We start from the raw sequence: 20,000 nt of genomic DNA, 5'->3' as shown, positions 1-20,000 counted from the left end.
TTCTTTGAAAATATGGACCACCCTAATTTTCATGTATATTGAAAAAAGGGCCTTATTATTAATTAGGGATAACTTTGTAAAAACTATATTTGCCTAAAAACACATTTGAAGGCGCTGAATGCATCTTTCCTCGTAAATCTGTTTCGTGGACCATTGTGCATTGTAGATGTCAAGAGCGTCACCGACCCCTGTAGGTTATTCAATGCTATTATTTGTAGATTTGTAAGACTTTACTATGGGACAGTTTGGAACAGATAGAACACTTCAGACTCTAGTTTAATTTAAAAACACTACACTAATACTTTACTTTTGCAAAAGAAAATAAAAAATGAATAACTCTTTTAAAGAAAAACTAGAAAGGACGAGCAAATTCCTTTTAATTCTACTACTGTGCTTATCTTCGGACAGATAGGCCTATTTCGTCTGTGACTTACAGACTTCTTCAGTGTCAAGTGCTCGACTGCTTGACACTGAAGAAGTCTGTAAGTCACAGACGAAATAGGCCTATCTGTCCGAAGATAAGCATAGTAGTAGAATTAAAAGGAATTTGCTCGTCCTTTCTAGTTTTTCTTTAAAAGAGTTATTCATTTTTTATTTTCTTTTGCAAAAGTAAAGTATTAGTGTAGTGTTTTTAAATTAAACTAGAGTCTGAAGTAACAAGTTCTACTAAAAGCTCTAAAGTAATAGTAAAGGGACAGATAGAACATCCCAGAATATGAAACACATTTTGATATTCTTGACGAAGGCTAAATGAATACATATAAAGGTAACCGACATTTAGTTTTTGCATTTAGTTTTTGCAACTCGACACTATAATATACTATTTTATACTTGCCATTTCGGTGAGGTAATGGCCTACTTTTCCGCACGATACCAAATAATTGCCTTATGGTTTATAATGCAACTCATTTCGGTTGCATTATGGATCATAATGCTATTGTTTGATTGACAACCTCAGTCTGATTTAGTACGTTCCTTGTTTTCGTTGTCCGCCTTTTGGTATTGTTGTTCGCCCCTGTCTGTCGTCGTTCCCCTTTTGTTTGTCCTCTTCTTGACGTTGTCTACCGATAAAGTCCTTTCTTTTCGGTTCCGTTACAGATATGGACAATTTGTCCCATCAATGTTTTTTAGTATAAGTTAGTAAATAATTTAGTTTTAAGGTGAGTATATAACGAAGCCACACCTAGAATTTTCAAAAGCACTTGGTTGCAACTTTTCAGCGCAAACCATCCCTCGGTTCTTCAGATTTGTGCTTTTGGAAATTCTAGGTGTAGCTTCGTTATATATTCACCTTAAACCCATAAATCCCTCCTTCCCAATTTAATATTTTATTTTTATTTTTTTTCAATCCTTAACCTTGAAACAGACCGAGTAAAGCCTGTATCCGCAATAATCGGGACACAGAAAAACAGCTGTAACTCTACAATAGATACATCACAATTGCTCAAATTTGGCCTACTAACATCTTAAGATGTGTTCATTTCACCTACAAAATTTCATGTGAATCGGTGCAGTACTTTTTGTTGTAGCAATGAAAGAGTAGAATGTGCGCCATTGAATTTTGTACAGCCCCTAGTTTTGCTTGTCAGCGCTATAACTTTTGAATTTGGCAACGGAAATGGCTGAAATTTTGAACAAAAACCTCTCAATCTACATTTGTTGCACAGGCAAAATTTCATTCAAATCGATGGACTATCAAAGATTTCATAGTCGAAACATGTATTGGGACTATACGTGATTTTAGCCCCTCAGACAGCAATTAGTGAGCACCCTTTATTGTTTCGCGTGTACTATTGAAAGTACTGTATCAATAATCATCAAATTTTGCAGGCATAACATACACATAATCAACTACCTTCTGTGAAAATTTCATGTAAATTGGCATGGATAAATTCAAAAGTTATGAATAGGCAAACATCGCACATGAAAAACACGATTTTTTTTCACTAACACTCACCCCTATCAACACCAGTAGCTTTCAAACCAATGGATCAAAATTGATGAAATTTTGCAAGAAAGTGTCTCTATAAGTACAATAGTTGCTAACGAAATTTCATAATTATCATCACAGAACTTTGAGCTGTAGCGTAAAAGAACCGTATGTTATGCAAATGAAAATTTGCATTGGTTGTACAAAATGTTTAAAACCACGTCTGTTTGTTTTTCATCCACAGTTAAAAGTAATGCATCAATTTTTATGAATTTTGGCACAAATAATGAACATACACCAAAGAGTTCTCAGTTAATTATTTGGCCAATTTTACCGATTTATTACAGTGCTACAGCCGTATTTCTGTGTCCCGATTATTGCGGATACAGGCTTTAAATACTTCGGCTTCCCAAACTTATATAGTATTAAGGCAGTAATAAATTGTAAAATGTAAAATCAATGTAAAAACGAAAGATTTCGGCTCAGTTATGCCCATGTGGCGCCCGGGTCTTCCAACCCGAGCAGAGGGGAATATCAAATTAATAACTACGAAATCACAAAACCTGTTTTTATATCTTGTTTTGTTATTATTGAATTATCAAGGCATTACGTTTCCATAACATGTTTTGTTGGACAATCTTATTTTGTTATGACCAAGCAATTGGTATGCAGCCCTTAAATAACATTTCAATATTACATTCTGTTGTGGAACAAGTTTGGTTATTATTGTGTTATTGAGAGTGCACAAATACTTTATGGTATTGCTATCTAAACTAAAACAAATTTTGAAACAAAAGCTACGTCATTCTACAACGTTATTTACAGCATTTGAGGGAAAGCAACTGCATATTCACTCATCAATTTGTCTTCCTCTTCCATTTATCATTACATCCAAACTGAGACAAAGTGCATGCCCCATAACACTAGCTAGTATGCCGTGGGAAAAAGTTTGCATAATGCACCAGAAAAACTGTTTAACGATTTTTTGAAAAGTGCGCAAAGTTAGGCACTAGGTGCGCAAAGTATGGTACGCTTACGGTATCACATTTGATAAGAGGTGTGGTATATTACGTGACATGGAGGTGCTGTAATGTGTACAAAACAAAGTCCCTGCTGGGCGGCGCGAGGTTTTGCTAAATTTCTGAAATTGACTGAGTTGTAGCTGAAAAGTACCCAAAATACCAGCCACTGCCCGAGTGGCGCAGTACCCTGCATACATCTAAACAAGAACATAGCAGACGATATTGAAGGTTTTTAAGGTTTTCAAAGGGACGTTCCAGATTCCGCCTTTGACATGTGAATTTCAATGATAAAAATGTCAAACTTATGGAGTAAACTTGTTTGAACGAAGCTAATACAGACAGCTGAATCCAAAATTGTAGATGGTTTTGAATGGGATTTTTCAGAAATATTTTGTATTTCACATGTTTTCCCTGTCGTTCCAGAGGATGAAGTCGGATCTACCTATTTGAAAGATAGGTACATGAATAGTTGAAAATACACCTATTAGGGAAGAGAGAAACTGAAGTTCGCATTCTCACATGTTGGTCTAAATATATAGAATTCTCAGCCATCACGAAGCCATATATGATATAGAATAGGATGCTAAAGTGGAGGCCATACCACTTTAAATTTTTAAATAGGTTCCCGGGCACCAAAGTTCATGAAAATTTGGATTTCGGCTCAGTTTGGCATGTATAGATTGTGAATATGTAATTATCTCAACACCACTAAAGAAGCCAATTGCAGCTGGTCTATGGAAAATTCCACGTGTATGGCAATTCGGGTTTTTTTCTGGTTCAGTCGGATTTGTTTTTGATGGAAAAAATAAATCTGGATCAAATGAGATCAATATTGTCAAAATCGGAGAAAATTTATCGCAGATATAACCATTACATAGTTTACCTTCTTTATTTTATTGTCTGCTGTTTCATATTATGAAGTAAAAAATAAAGGCATTGCGACTTCTACAAATTTCATCAGACTCTTCCGTATTTTTTATTTTATTCATTGCTATAATTTGAGTTTTGGGTAAATATAGCATCATAGCTATCGATATGTTTATCTTTGTATTAATTTCCTTCTTTCAATATCCCAGTCCCGTTACGGTGCCAAATTCCTATCACTTTTCTACGATTCCCAATTCTTATAGGTTAAAGTAAAATTTTATCTTCAAAAAGTGATACATCTGCAAATGAGTTTTTTTTATCTCAAAATTGAGTAAACTTAGTTGAATTTATATGTCATTTTAACAGTACTGCTATTCTAACCTCTAATTATAACGTCAAAAAGTATCGAACAGACTATGTATTACGAAGTAATGAATGTTAGTGAGAGTGGAGATAGCAAATATGGTACCTACTAAATAATTCTAATCAATAAAAATGTCAACTATACAGACAATTCTGCTCAATTGATGATTGCATTTGTCTATTATAACTTTTTTTCTTTCGATCTATTATTATTCGATCATATATTGTTTGACATTATGTCATAAATATCTTTTTTCATTACTGAAAATAATCTAAAACAGAATAAAATTTAACGGCATCTGCAGAAGTAATCATATCGGCATATGATATAATTACCTTTTACCTTCGCTCACGTACACTCAGCGAAGTAAACTACAGTAATTCATCAAAATATCTTATGAAGTTTAGCCATAACTGTAAAGTATGGATGCCATGAGAATACCTTATGAAAATTGAACATGCTTATTATGACCTAATTACATAAGATAAACTTACGAAAAGAGCAGAACAATCACAAAATGATGCAGACTGGAATCGATCCATGAACGTCGACATCATTGAGCTCGTGCCCAACCCACGCGGCTATCGACGCTTGAGAATATCGTGTTGCTAAATGTGTATAAAAGCCAAACTGTGAGACGATTCCGCGTCATAGACCGACCTTATGAAAATTGTTCTAGCCGTTATGAATTGTTTAAAGGCCATTTCATAAGTTAGACCTTATGATAATCTTAGGTTTATTTGCCTGAGTGTAGGTACGTGTATAATCGCCGTTCTCACAACGCGAACAAAACAAAAAAAATCAAATCCGTCTGGAAAGAATCTTTGTCGCCGCCAAAATGCACCCCATGACGAAGCTCAATCATAAATAGTCGTCTAGCAACTTTTTCGTCGTTCTCTTTGTTCCGAAACAGCCGACGACGGGCCCTGCGAACGCCACCACTGTTATTAGTGTTACAGTGCACATGTCTGCGCACCGCGATAGCGCTGTTGGTAAGAGAGAGAGGTTCATTGTTTGATCTTGCATTCAAATCTCTGTCTATTTTTGTCCTGCGACTGGCAAACATGAAATGGGGGAATAGGGAAACTGGCAATACGTAGAACCAGTAAAGCTTCTATCGTCCCTCACTGCAAGTGCTGTGATAGCCTCATTGGTAAAGGCGACTGAAAATTTACGATAGCAGGATTGGAGGTTCAAATCCCGTCGATGTTTGTAAGTTTTATATTGAATTCGAGTTTTTTTTTTATGTGACCTATTATTTTCTAAAAATAGAATAACACACTTAAAATAATTACCCAAAAATGAGTAAAAAAAAGTTAGTTTTTACCCTAATTTTGCTTTCGGAATGTTATCAATAACTCTTTAATATCAAAATTTGTTATTGAAATATTTCCCAAATTCACTGTTATTAAGTTGTTATTGCCACTAACAAAACATGTTATTAAATTGATTTTTCAGGAACAAATTTTTGTTATGTGACTTGTTATTTTGCCGCTTATGACAGACAAGTTTATAACTCAATATGTTATGTTAATAACATGAAAATTACTAATTCCATTATGCAGTTATTTTGCCAAAATAACGCATTTTGTTATGCTGTTGTTATTCTCTTCTGCTCGGGAAATAAACGAATAAATAAAAAAAAACTCAGTTTCCACGGCTAGAGCTTGAAAAACTGTGACGGTTATAGCACGGCATGCTTGATCCAATTTTTTGTGTGCACGATAGAGCGCGTTGCCGATCCCATTCAATCGACGCGAAGCACGATGATATTGATGGAAACTATCATGTTCTAATGAAAGTTTTTCTTTCACTGCAAAAAATTTTGTATGCAATTCGTTGCAAAACTCAATTTTTACAGCACTCGTCGTATTTATCCAACTTGTCAAGCCTCGTTGGATGAATGTACAACTCGTGCTGTAGAAATCATCATTTTGCAACTCGTTACATAAATAACTAATAAAGCTAACATACTGTTGTATGTTTTGTTGCCACAAAAGTTCAGCTTATTGGACGCAGTGACTTAAATTCCCCAACAGGGGAGGAAAAAAAAACATACTGTTGTAACGAAATACGAAAGGATGGAATATACAATTTTGGCCTAATGACATCCCTACGGTACATTAAAAGAGAAACGTCTGAATTTGAGCCAAAACATTAGGATTTAGAAGTGCCTTAAGGGGTTACATATGGTGAGGTGGAGCACAAAATCGATTTTTTTTTTATTATTTTATCTTGAAGTATGGGTTCCTAAGAATGCTGTGTCAAATTTTCAAAGAGATCCAAGCAGTACAAGCAAAGATCGATGTGCGCCTCGCTCCTTACGGGCACGTAGTGAAGCTTTAAACGCGATTATCCCGGAATCGTGTTTTTCCAAAAACGTCGATGCTGTGACTACGATGGCGGAATCAGTTCTCAACCTATTTGAACCAATTTTTTTTTGAATGTTTGCTATTCATGTGTTGTGTCCTTAAACGATCAACATTTTTCAAAAAAAAAAACGTGTCAGTATTATGATTTTTTTCATACATTTTTTGCATGAAAAAAGTGATTTTTTTGGAAAAAATTGTCCCATTTGAAAACTAAAAACATTTTTTTAATACTCTAATCGTTCAAGGACACCACAAGGTCGTCTAGTAACTGTTTTCTTTTGGGTTCGTGCTTTCAGTTGAGCCGTTGGACTGTATTCAGTAACATTTTTTTTCCTTTTTCACGCACTTCAACATATATAACCCCTTAATGAAACCCAGAAACAGAACTAGTTGAATTACAGTTTCTTGAGCTAAAGTTTGCTTAGGAGTGGTTTGTTCCACTCTTGTACAGCGAAAATGTTTGTTGGGCGGTCAGTCCCAATACATGTTTCGACTATAAAATGGAAGAGTGCACCGATTGTTTTTAAAATTTTGCTCAAATGCTATAAATGTATATTGAGAGATTTGTATTCAAAATTTCAGCCATTTCCATTGCCAATTTTAAAAGCTACAGTGCTGATGAGCCAACCCGAGCAGAAGAGAATATCAACAGCATAATAAAAAGTGTTATTTTGGCGTAATAATTGTAAAATGGAATCAGTAATTTTTATGTTATTAGCATATCTTATTACGTTATAAACTTATCTGTCATAAGCGGCAAAATAACAAAAATCATAACAAAAATTGTTTCTGGAAGACCAATTTAATAACATGTTTTGTTAGGTTCAATAACAACTTAATAACAATGATTCCTGCAGAGAATTCTAAAACTTGTTATTGTTGTGTTCAACACTTATTTGTACATTTTCAATAGTACAATAATAACAAGACTTGATCTACAACAAAGTATATTATTGAAATGTTATTTAGTGGATGAATTTTAAAAACTTGTTCATAACAAAATAAGATTGCCCAACAAAACATGTTACAAAAAATTAATACTTTGATAAGTTAGTAATAACAAATTATGATATAAAAACAGGCTATATGAATCTGTTGTTATGAATTTGATATTCTCCTCTGCTCGGGAAAGTAGATGTTGCACAAATGCATCATCAGTCTGTGCAGCATTTTCAAGAGGTGTAGTGAATTTAACCATTAAGGACGCGCGCCATTTTAGTGTGCTTTGCGGACGACATGGACATTAATGCCAGAACATTTTGAACGGTGGCAGAGCTTTACACCCGCATGGAACGTGAAGCAGCAAAGGTCGGACTGATGGTGAATGCCTCAAAAACAAAGTACATGTAGGTAGGCGGAACCGAACACGACCGGATCCGTCTGGGTAGTAATGTTACGATAGACGGGGATACATTCGAGGTGGTGGAGGAATTCTTCTACCTCGGATCCTTACTGACGGCTGACAACAACGTGAGCCGTGAAATTAGGAGGCGCATCATCAGCGGAAGTCGGGCCTACTACGGGCTCCAGAAGAAACTGCGGTCGAAAAAGATTCACCCACGCACCAAATGCACCATGTACAAAACGCTAATAAGACCGGTGGTCCTCTACGGGCACGAGACTTGGACCATGCTCGAGGAGGACCTGTAAGCACTCCGAGTTTTCGAGGGACGCGTGCTAAGGACGATCTTCGGCGGTGTACAGCAGAACGGTGTGTGGCGGAGAAGGATGAACCACGAGCTCGCTGCACTTTACGGCGAACCCAGCATCCAGAAAGTGGCCAAAGCCGGAAGGATACGATGGGCAGGGCATGTTGCAAGAATGCCGGACAACAACCCTGCAAAGCTGGTGTTTGCAACTGATCCGGTTGGCACAAGAAGGCGTGGAGCGCAGAGAGCACGATGGGCGGATCAGGTGGAGCGTGACCTGGTGAGCATTGGGCGCGACCGAGGATGGAGAGCGGCAGCCACAAATCGAGTATTATGGCGTCCCGAATAAAAAATACAGTAGAAAAACCGAACGTTGTATTGTAACAGTACTATTTAGAACCATATTCTTACAATAGACACCACTGTAAAAATAAAAAATACAAAAACAATAAGATGTAATGTAGACACCTATACCGTGAATTGTAAATAAGATTTTTACAATATATTATACAGGTTGTTAAGTATCGTAACAATATAAAAAAAATATTTTTCTCCATATATATTTTTTTGCAAAACCATACATTTTATTGTTAATGAATTGTTCAAAATACTGATACGTGGGTTTAAATATACCGTACATTGTATGGTTTCAAACAATAAAATGTACCGTAAATAAATTGTTTTTAATTGTAATTTCACTACTGGTTATACATTTAATCAAATGGTTTTGGAATGGTTCTCTTTTGTTATGTTGTATTGTTTTACATTACATAAACCATATATTGTTATATTATCTTGTCATTTTCCTCCTGTTAATGGCACCTTAGGCTTACTAGATTTATAAGAATGCGCTTTGGAAATTCTCCAGAGCGTTTTCGATAACCCACGATCGCCCACGTCTAAGTCTGAGTAGTCTCTGATTGCATTAACAGTTGAAGCTTAGGCTCCCATGCCCCACCAGCCAGATAACTGGGTTTTGCAAACTAAGCATTATTTGTGGCAACACTTTGAGCGGCATGATGGAACTATGCCGAGCGCGCTAAGTGTTATTAGACCACTAATGTAGTTGCATGAAGTGGGTGACGAGGTACATAAGTATCATTACAGCGTGCTTAACCGTTATTGCAATATTGAGGCACCAGTTTGACTACAGTTTGAAATACATAACAACTCATGAGAAAACTGTCAAGTTCGATTCAAATATAAGTTAGGTTAAAAAGCGAACCAGCAGACGAACCTATATTAGAAGTCATTTCAGTGTTCAGTCCAGTCCAGTCTTGTTAGAGATCACAGTCATTTACACCTTTTCGTCGATATTCGGCTGCCTTTGTCTCCGACATTCGCAACACAAGCAATCAAACTACCGTACGAAACAAAAATATCAAACGAATGCACTTGACCACGATTGCGTCTTCGGGAGACGGTTCGGCTTTTGTTATTCCTGTCTTCTTCCACAATGAGAGCTGTGATGGCCATATGTGTGTTGTATTCAATTCAACAAACAAGAATAAACTAATATTAACATTCATAATCGGAATTGGCTAAAATCCATGCGAAAAGCTAGAATTAGACAAATGTCATCGTGTCAGACGACATTAATTTGGCCCTTTTCTATGTTTATTGACCTTCGTCCTACCGCTCGTGTTGTGTGTAAGAGGGAACAGTAGCGCATGAATGTAACAGAGCAAGCTGACACCCGACTGCGGCATCGAAATGAAGGTAGTGAAAAATGTCGAATGTTTACAAGACTGGTTCAGTCCATATGTTAAAGATGGCTCTACGTCAAAGATAAAGTTTGCCAATCGCATTTGATTCGATTGTGGTCGAAGGCAAGTGAGAGAAGACGAGAAAACTACCGAAAGAATAGTGTTGAACTCATCCACTGATTTACGGTAATCTGACCTGCATCTTTCCGGGTTGGCCTACATTCGTATTTCTCTCATCGCACCCTACACACCTACCATACCACACCATATCTCTTGGAACCCTGCTTGGACCTGCAGTTCTTAGGACATCTGATTTACCACTGATTTAAACATGTTATTGACTTTAAATTGTTTCAACTTATTCACTTTTTTCTCTTTCCTTTCCTTTGCATCAAAAAAGTCACAAACATCAACAAAACAAAGCACGGAAAAAATCTTAAACTGAATAAATAATTAAAAATTCACGGAAAAATAATGTTTCGGAAAAGTGAATGGTTCAAACGTAAGAAAAACAGTATGATATATTTTTACATAAAAATCCAATGTAAATGTATAGTATAGCGAACCATTTCATTACAATACACTTTATTGTAGCTGGTACACTGTATGGTGCAGGAATGGTTTTCACCAAACACCCTATGGTCAGTTTTTATCCGGGGTACTATTATTGATTATGTCTTCTCTTAATGATGTTGAACAAATAAATGTATGTAATGACGCGCGTCATTGTAAAAAGTACAACACTACCGAAAAACCTCGCTCTTCATATGCAGTGCGAGCGCGGTGCAGTTTTGGGATCGAACAGGCACGTGTCCTGGAAGGTTGATAGGAAAAACTGAGGTCGTCCTTTGACGCAGTATCCATTCACAAATTTAAAATTCGTAATGTAAAGTCAAGTAGTTATCTAACAGATAAAGCTAATCAGGCATTTGCTTTCATTACTTTCGATGTGACATTTCAAAACAACAGAGTAGGTTACGCGTTATATAGCGTAGTTTCATAAAAATGGAACTTTATAACTAATATTGGTTATAAGGTTCATTTTTTATGAAACTTCTTCAAGTCACACAATCACAGCTTCCTTCAACATAAAAATAAGCCGCCATAACGGGGACATGAGTTCCGTCGGCCGATTGTCGACGGGCAACTATAAATATGTCGCCTGTGTGTAGGTACCTTATACAGAGCCAGCCCACAGCAAAGTGGTCTCCACGGCCTGGTCCGACGGTTGCTGTAATGCGAAACCGCTTTTACCAGTTTCAGCCAGAGGCATCCCACTTCCACCCGCCAATCCAACCACTTTCCTCCGCGTCGTCTTTGTGGAATTGGTATTGCTGGACACAGCTCGCAGAGTCTCTGTCTAAAGTAACCGTTGTTCCCGCCTCTCGGAATCGGCAACGAACGATCGGTTGGCTGGAGTAAAAATAAACACTTTTGCTGGCATATGCACATTTTTTCCGTTTCGTCGTCTGTCTATAATTTTTTTGCCATTGGAAACCCACCGTCTCAATAATCGCGCGGCTGCCTAGGTATTAAGTATGTTGTGTGTATGCTCAGTGCAAACTGGTGGTTGTTTATTGTAAATATTGTTCGTGCAGTTGAAAATCGGAATTTTTGACACGCGAAAATCGATGTTTCTCCTAAACCGTGTGTCGGACGTACGTCGGGCACAGTGCGCTGGATAGAGGGCCAGGTCCGCTGTCCAGCGCACTACGTCCGACGTTAGCTTTCACGAACGGATTTTGAGAAAATTCGATTGTCGGGTGTGGGGAAACTTCGGGTTTCAACCGCGACGACAATATCGGAAACAGTAATATTCCATTTTTTTCCCTCTGAGTTTGCATTGCACATTGACTGGGAAATTGTTTGCGGTTAAGTATCTAGTTCACAACGAGAGCTGGTACTTTACTTTTGGGATAGTGGTTCTCAAACTTCTGCAATATTCCATCCATTCTAGTTATTCTTCGCCCTAGTATAGTAGGTGAGAAGTGCAAAACAGAACAGGTAGATACGACTGTGTTGTTGTACACTAGTGAAATATGAACACTACTGTCAACGATCAGCGGAAGGTCTTTTGAAATACCGTACCGTACCGAAGGCATTCGAACAATAGACGTATTTAGTGTTGAGATTGTCAACAGTTGTGACAGAACATACAGCGTAGTAGTTTCAGAGACGACTGTAGTGGTTTTTTTCGTTCTTGACAAGCGCACATGCTCGAGGCATGATGTACAACTTTGCCATTTCATTTTTACTAAACACCTAGATGAAAGATCTAAAATAAAACAAATTACTATTGGCCTGCCTGCAAACATGTTCAATGTAGCCATTCATAAACTTCTAATAATACCTTTGATTGAGAAATGCTGCTCCACCAGTATGAAATAGGCAAAACACACGAGCGATTGAGGGTAGGCTATTCGCAAGATTAGATCATTTTCGAACCGGCCAGCGGCGGAACATTTATCGGTGCTCTACGTGAAATTGCCTTTGTGGCAACTTTTTCGCACTGTTACAGTCAATTGAGCTGGAGTAGTTTTCCAGAGAAAACTGGCTACATTCCGTGGCTGTTTTTTTACTCTATTCATTCTACCTCGACTGACCTGAGTTTGTTTGGACTGACCTCATATGAGGCGCACAATCTATGCGGGTGGCTTTCCGCTCATTTGCCAATAAATCTGACACAGTTCATTTCTAAACAATGGTTTATCGCTCTCTGGTCAACCGGCTTAGAACGGTGAGGTATTGATTAGGGTGGCTCAAAAACAGTCTTTTTTTCAACGCATTCTAGTTAGCATAGTGTGCATAAAAAGGGCAGTTAAAGTATAAAAAAGAAATTTGACGTATGTTAGTCTGCGTAATAAACTTGTGAAAAGTGTAAATTGCTTACTGTAAATCCAGTTGCAAAACAAGTAGGAGATGTGAAACACTTTGAACCACTCTAATATACTAAATACTCTTCTACTTAGGCAGGGTCGAATTTCGACAGTTTGCTAATTTGCCTTTTGTTTGCATTAATGCGCTCTCTGGTACGAAGTTATGATAATGTGCTTGGCTGGCACTAACCAGAACGATTGAACCCGTTGTTATTCCATTGCCGGTTGATAGAGTTGTCTTGTCGCCGTGTCAGACTCTAGAATTCTATTCTCCGAAACTCAACGCTCAACCGAGAGCTCGAGTTACGCGCAACTAATGCCAACCACCAGCCAGCAGGCAGCATATCTGTGTTCCAAACGTAAACAGAATGTGCTATGTTTGTGGTGATATATGCGAGCATGTTTGGGGGAACAGAGGAAAAAGAAGTGCTTGTGCCAACAACAGCAACCAGAGCACGACTGGTGTAACATAAGCTTGGTTGTGGGTCTCGCTTGGTAAACGTGGAACGTGCAGAAATAAGCTTGCACCAGAATGTTTAAACAATGTTGATATCGGTTTCTCACGATTTTTTACCCGCTCGTTTGCTCTTTTTTTTCTGCAGCAGCATACCTACATTGCGATCGGGTTTCAAATTTAACGACGCAGGCAACGTGATAAAGTAACGGTTGACAGTTATCATTTCTGTTGGTCACGGCCGTAGAAAGCAGACCGTGAGGATACAGAGAGTGTGGAACCGTTTGGGTAGTAGGGAGTCCTATTTTGTGAAATTTTCACTTATAACTAAGCATGGCTTAAAAACTCGCCAATTGCTGCACGTCATGGTGTTCTTATGAGATGTGCAAAAATAGGACAGGATCGGTGAAATACTAGATTTGTAGTGATAGGCTGAATTTTTGTATGGTGAGAACGTAAATTATCCATTTCGGCAATGAAATGGTGCAAAAATCGTTGATATTAGAATTCCTTGCCTAACTTAATGCTGTTCGAGCAAACAAGGCTGCACCTCACCCGAACGCCACTACCCCTAATAGGCCAATATCCCGAAAGCCACAAAAATATAGTTTCTCCGATCGAGCTGAAATTTTGCATGGTTGATATGGCACAAAAATGGAACTCAAAAAGTGTACATGAATGAAATGTTTTTTTTTTTGTCCAAAGCTTATGCATAGCGGTGTTAATGCTGATATAATGACTGATTGGAATCCCGAGCAAAGTCCAACAACAAAATGGAAGCAAATCAAAAATATGATTTGTATTCAGGAGCAGATCATAACACATTTTGACAGGAGGGGATGATACAAGTTTTCACAACCCAAAAAAGACGGAATATCGCTGTGTCCGGTTGAGGAGTCCTTCGTCGGCGAATACCAGGCGGGTTTTCGTGAGGGCCGATCAACGACAGATCAGATGTTCATCCAGCGGGAGATTCTCGATAAATTTCGGGAGTACAACTTGCAGACCCATCATCTGTTTATTGATTTCAAGGCGGCGTATGATTCAGTGAAGAGAAATGTTGGCAGATTATTATCGAACATGGTTTTCCGGTGAAGCTGATTAGACTGATTCGTGCGACGCTTGACGGTTCGAAATCAAGTGTACGGGTTGCGGATGAAATTTCGTCATCGTTCGTCATCGTTTCGCGCTGGAAGGAGCGATAAGGAGAGCTGGTGTGCAAAGGAGCGGAACCATTGTCACGAGGTCGCATATGATCCTGGGCTTCGCGGATGATATCGTCCGGCCGGGCCGTGGTAGTGGTGACGAAGTGGTGCTAGGTGGTGAAAAGTTTGATGTTGTGGACGAATTTGTTTATCTTGGTACTCTAGTAACATGCGATAATGATGTTACCCACGAGGTGAAAAGACGGATTGCAGCTGCGAATCGGGCCTTTTTCGGTCTGCGAAACCAGCTGAAGTCCCATTGGCTGCAAACGAATGTCGCCTGAATGTTGGTATCAGTTTATCTTGAATCAATATGATTTTAATTTTTGCTTTCGGTTTGGTTTCATTTTGAATTGTTGCTTATGTCCATTATTAAAATAATTTTCGAACATTTAACATTCTATGTTTAATAATTTTAGGGATATAAAAATAGTGCAATTATCCTGTTGCATTTGTTTTTTGAAATCTACTGATAACACTAGTTTACAGCATTTTTGAACTCGGTAAGCTGATGATTGTTTTTGGTGTAGAATCATGCCCTGAATTCGAAAACGTGTAGGAAAAAAATTACAGTAGAGCGGAAATTTTTTCGACTTTCCACACAAGGTTGATGATTTGAAATCGATTTTTGTTCTATTTTTAAGCAAAGTCGCTCACTTCACACATCTCATTCTCCGTAATCAATGCTCCGATTGAGCTGAAATTTTTACTGTGACTCGCCTACATATGATATGTCAAATAAACGTTGAGAAAGAATTTTTAAATTGTTTTTTTCTTATCGAAAAAAATACATTTCTTCACATATTTTTGGAAAATTAGCTAAAATTTAAGGAGATCGTCCCCAAAACTCGCCAATATCTTGAATTTCATCAATCTGATGCAAAACCTGCATTCAGATGATCGAATGGTATTATATTCAGCTTTTAATATTGTGGAGCGGATCTGGTTGGATGGTTAGAACACTTGACTATCACGCCGAGGACCTGGGATCGAATCCCACTCCCGACAAACTCACACAAAAAAATGTGAGTTCTTCCTTCGGAAGGGAAGTAAAGCGTGGGTCCCGAGATGAACTAGCCCAGGGCTAAAAATCTCGTTAATACAGATAAAAAAAAGCTTTTAATATGGAAAAAGATTTAAAATTGGTTGAACAAAACGCAAGATATTTGAATTTTATTAAATTCCATATTTGAAAAAGTTTTAAAACTCGATATTGAGCTAAAACACAAAAACTGTTCTACTTTAATTTTTTTTGAAGCACGGTTTCGAAATCAGCACTAAATTATGCTTCAAAAATTTTGGTCGTTGACAGAAGTTCACGACTTCGTTTTATTTTGTAAACTAGTGTAAACACAACATTTCAACTTGGTCACAGGCACATTTTCTGCTCTCATTTTTTATGTAACGGTTAGAAAACGACCAAACGAGAACAATCGACGAAGAGTGCAGAACGGTTTTGGAGGAGAAGAACGCAGCGAGGGCGGTAATGCTCCAGCAAGGCACCCGACAGAACGTGGAACGTTACAAACAGAAGCGGAAACAGCAGAGCCGCCTCTTTCGGGACAAAAGCGCCGCCTGGAAGAAGCGGAGTGTGAAGAAATGGAACTGCTGTGCCGTTTCCAAGAAACACGGAAGTTCTATCAGAAGCTTAAGGACAAACGTCTTGACATCCTCAAGAAGCATGCGTCAACAAACAATGCATTTTATTATTCTGTTCTTGCTCACTTGTAATAGGCTTAAAATAAGAAGTTCAGGTGAGCTGGTTTTGTTTACGAAGAGATTTGTGCCCTCAAAATCGTGAGTAGGCGCCGAAGTCGGCCATTGTGGCGGCCATTTTGGGATTCTAACAAGTCTGTCCTTAACGCATCCCGCAATGGCTTCGTGCTGCGAACCGAAATATGCAGGCATAAAAACGGAGGCCTCTTGACGGACGGTCGTGAGGTGATCGAAAGGTGGGAGCAGCACTTCGATCAGCACCTGAATAGCGTGGAGAACGTAGACACGGGAGCCCACGGCAACGGAGGAAACGACGACGCCAGTGCAGCGGAGGACGGAAATGAACCAACTCCCGCGCTGAGGGAAGTTAAGGATGCCACTCACCAGCTCAAAACCGGCGCAGTATCATAACGTCCGAGGCCATAATGTCCCAGGACTGCTAGTGCGCCACGAAGTACGGAAAGAAGGCACATAGGATGACGCACCTAAACTTTTGGACTTTATTTCGCAAAAAAAAACGCGACTTAATGACCGGGACAGTATGGCCTCGGACGTTGTGATCCGACCCCCTCAAAACCAACAAAGCAGCTGGTAAGGATGGTATCGCAGCTGAACTCATCAAGATGGGCCCAGAAAAGTTGACCACCTGTCTGCATCGGCTGGTAGTCAGGATCTGGGAAACCGAACAGCTACCGAAGGAGGGGAAGGTAGGCCCAAGTAACAATTTCATTGCTGATTGGTTTTCTTTGATTTTTATTAGGGTTTTATTACAGCAATAATTAAAACTCACAGTTTTATGACTGCTTTTATGAAAACCATTAATAAAATGTTTTATAGTATACTTGAAGATATCCATAAATACAGATTTTAAGAGTAAACAAAACTTTCCGATATGTAAACCTTCTGGCAATCATTATTACCACTATAAAACTGTTAAAACTCTCAACAGATGGCAATCCGTTCGATTAGTAATGACATCTGTTGATGGAAAAGCAGAACTACGACACTGCTAGGTTTAATGCGGTCATCATAAAAGTAAACCTGCTTTCGTTTTATTTTCGCTGCTTATGGTCGTCGCCATATTGAATAATTAGCTTACGTGAATGGAGAATAGTTAATGTTGCTTAAATTAGCAATGAATTGATAGTTTGTCACCATTTTCATAACATGCTCACATAAATAAACTCTTTTCTTGTGATTCGAGATAGTTTTACTAAATTTACAAATTGATTTATTTCATTCCAAGATGATAATATTCACTATTTTCGAAGCGCATTGATTTTATGATTCTGCAACCCCAATATTTACGGTAAATTCGAATGCGCATAAGCCTACCAGCACAATAACTACTAAAATATTGCTGTTAAATAATCGCTTTCTACTTACGAATGATGTATCCTCCTGAACTTTACGTGATAGTTCGGGTGAACTATCCAGCTCATTCGAATCTCGCCGGGGACTGAGACAAGGTGATGGACTCTCATGCCTACTCTTCAACATCGCTCTGGAAGGTGTGATGCGACGAGCCGGGCTCAACAGCCGGGGAACGATTTTGACAAAATCCGGACAATTTGTGTGCTTTGCGGACGACATGGACATTATTGCCAGAACATTTGGAACGGTGGGAGAGCTGTACATCCGCCTGAAATGCGAAGCAGCAAAGGTCGGACTGGCGGTGAATGCCTCGAAAACAAAGTACATGCTGGTAGGCGGTACCTAACACGACCGGATCCGTCTGGGTAGTAATGTTACGATAGACGGGGATACTTTCGAGGTGGTAGAAGAATTCGTCTACTTCGGTTCCTTGCTAACGGCTGACAATAACGTGAGCCGTGAAATACGAAGGCGCATCATCAGTGGAAGTCGTGCCTACTATGGGCTCCAGAAGAAACTGCGTTCAAAAAAGATTCACCCCCGCAACAAATGTACCATGTACACGACGCTAATAAGACCGGTGGTTCTCTACGGTCACGAGACATGGACGATGCTCGAGGAGGACCTGCAAGCACTCGGAGTTTTCGAGCGACGGGTGCTAAGGACGATCTTCGGCGGCGTGCAGGAGAACGGTGTGTGGCGGAGAAGGATGAACCACGAGCTCGCTGCACTTTATGGCGAACCCAGCATCCAGAAAATGGCCAAAGCAGGAAGGATACGGTGGGCAGGGCATGTTGCAAGAATGCCGGACAACAACCCTGCAAAGTTGGTGTTTGCTAACCATCCGGTTGGTACAAGAAGGCGTGGAGCGCAGAGAGCACGATGGGCGGACCAGGTGGAGCGTGATCTGGCGAGTGTTGGGCGTGACCGACGTTGGAGAGCTGCAGCTGCAAATCGAGTATTATGGCGGCAAATTGTTGATTCACTATTATCATGAATTTGATGTTAACTAAATAAATTAATGAATGTTTTTGCAGAATACTTCTTTTGCAAAATACAGAATATAGAATACTTCGAACTCGTTGAAGCTTTCGGACTGAGGAAATTTTTGCTAAGACTGAGGAAATTTTTGCTGAAATCTTCACCGAATTTCCAAAGGTGTTGTGTGGCCAGAAACTCTTATCATACATTTTCCAATGAATTAATACTTTTCTACATTTCTTTTGTCAGACGTTTATTCTTGAAATTTCTCTTTTTTCATAAATATCACCCTTAGAAATAAAATTTAGTGGTAATTTAATCAATAAATGTCTTTAGTATTACTCCATTTGTCTTTACATAATAATTTCCATGAATTTTTCAAAACAAAAATCTGAGAATTTTCTTGCGATTATCTCAAATAATCTTTTGGGTTTTCAGGATTTCTATCAATATGTTTATCATAAATTATTTCAAAAGTTTTGCCAAGAATGCTCCCTTTTTCCTAAAAAAGTAAACACCCTGATTGATAATCAATCAGAGAACTATTGATCCAAAACTTTTTATTCCAATGAAAAAAAAAACACTAACTTGTTGGAAGCATGCTCTTGTTAAATTTAGATGTTGTCATCCAAACTTATAGATTAGTAATAGTTAGAAATCAATTCATCAAAATAAATGCTCTTCACCAGAAGTACAACAAAGTAATGAATAGTTGATTTTCTCTGATAAAAATCTGGCACTTTATGAATTCGAGTCATCAAAACCATATATTTTGAATGGCGCGGGTTTGATGACCTCGGCGCGGATTTCAAATGGCTTGGCGCGGATTTTGCGGTTTCTAAATCGACACTTTTGTAACAGCCCTGCAGTTTTTATGTAGCTTTAAAATTGACCATTCTAGAGATATTATTCTGAATTAGCTTAGGGAAGTTCAAGAAAACCGGTTTTCTGGGTGTAGCATTTTGAATTTCAATTTCTCATCAAAGTTGCCCTTGTACATCAATTAAAAACCCATCGTTTTGTGCGCGGAGATGGTTGTTATATTTTATTAGTTCAATAATTACAGGCGTTTTTTCTTGAAGAATCATAATTTCTCGGATACTTATTCAAAACGACGTATCAACATAGGATTTGCGTGTATTATACGTCGTTTTGAAAAAGTATCCGAGATTTATTCAAAATGCGGTATTACGGTTCGGGGCAAATAAAAAATACCAGTTGTCCCCGACAAACTTTGTCTTGCCTACTGTAATTTTTGGCGTTCCAACTCCAAGACCCCATTCAAAATAGCTGCAAAACAAAATTTTCACAACTTAAATTTTTCTCATTTATAGCCTCATAAACTTTTCTTGGGTAACAGAACAAAATAAAGACGTTTTATTCGCGAGTTATCCGCGATCCCACGTTTGTCACTGTACTTTTATATATAAAGACTTATGTCAGCAATTAAAAGAAAAAATATTGTTATAAAACTTATCAAAAAA

Source organism: Aedes albopictus, chromosome 2 (genome assembly GCF_035046485.1).
Source record: "Aedes albopictus strain Foshan chromosome 2, AalbF5, whole genome shotgun sequence".
NCBI classification, from domain to species: Eukaryota; Metazoa; Arthropoda; class Insecta; order Diptera; family Culicidae; genus Aedes; species Aedes albopictus.
This window is presented reverse-complemented; position numbering follows the sequence as displayed.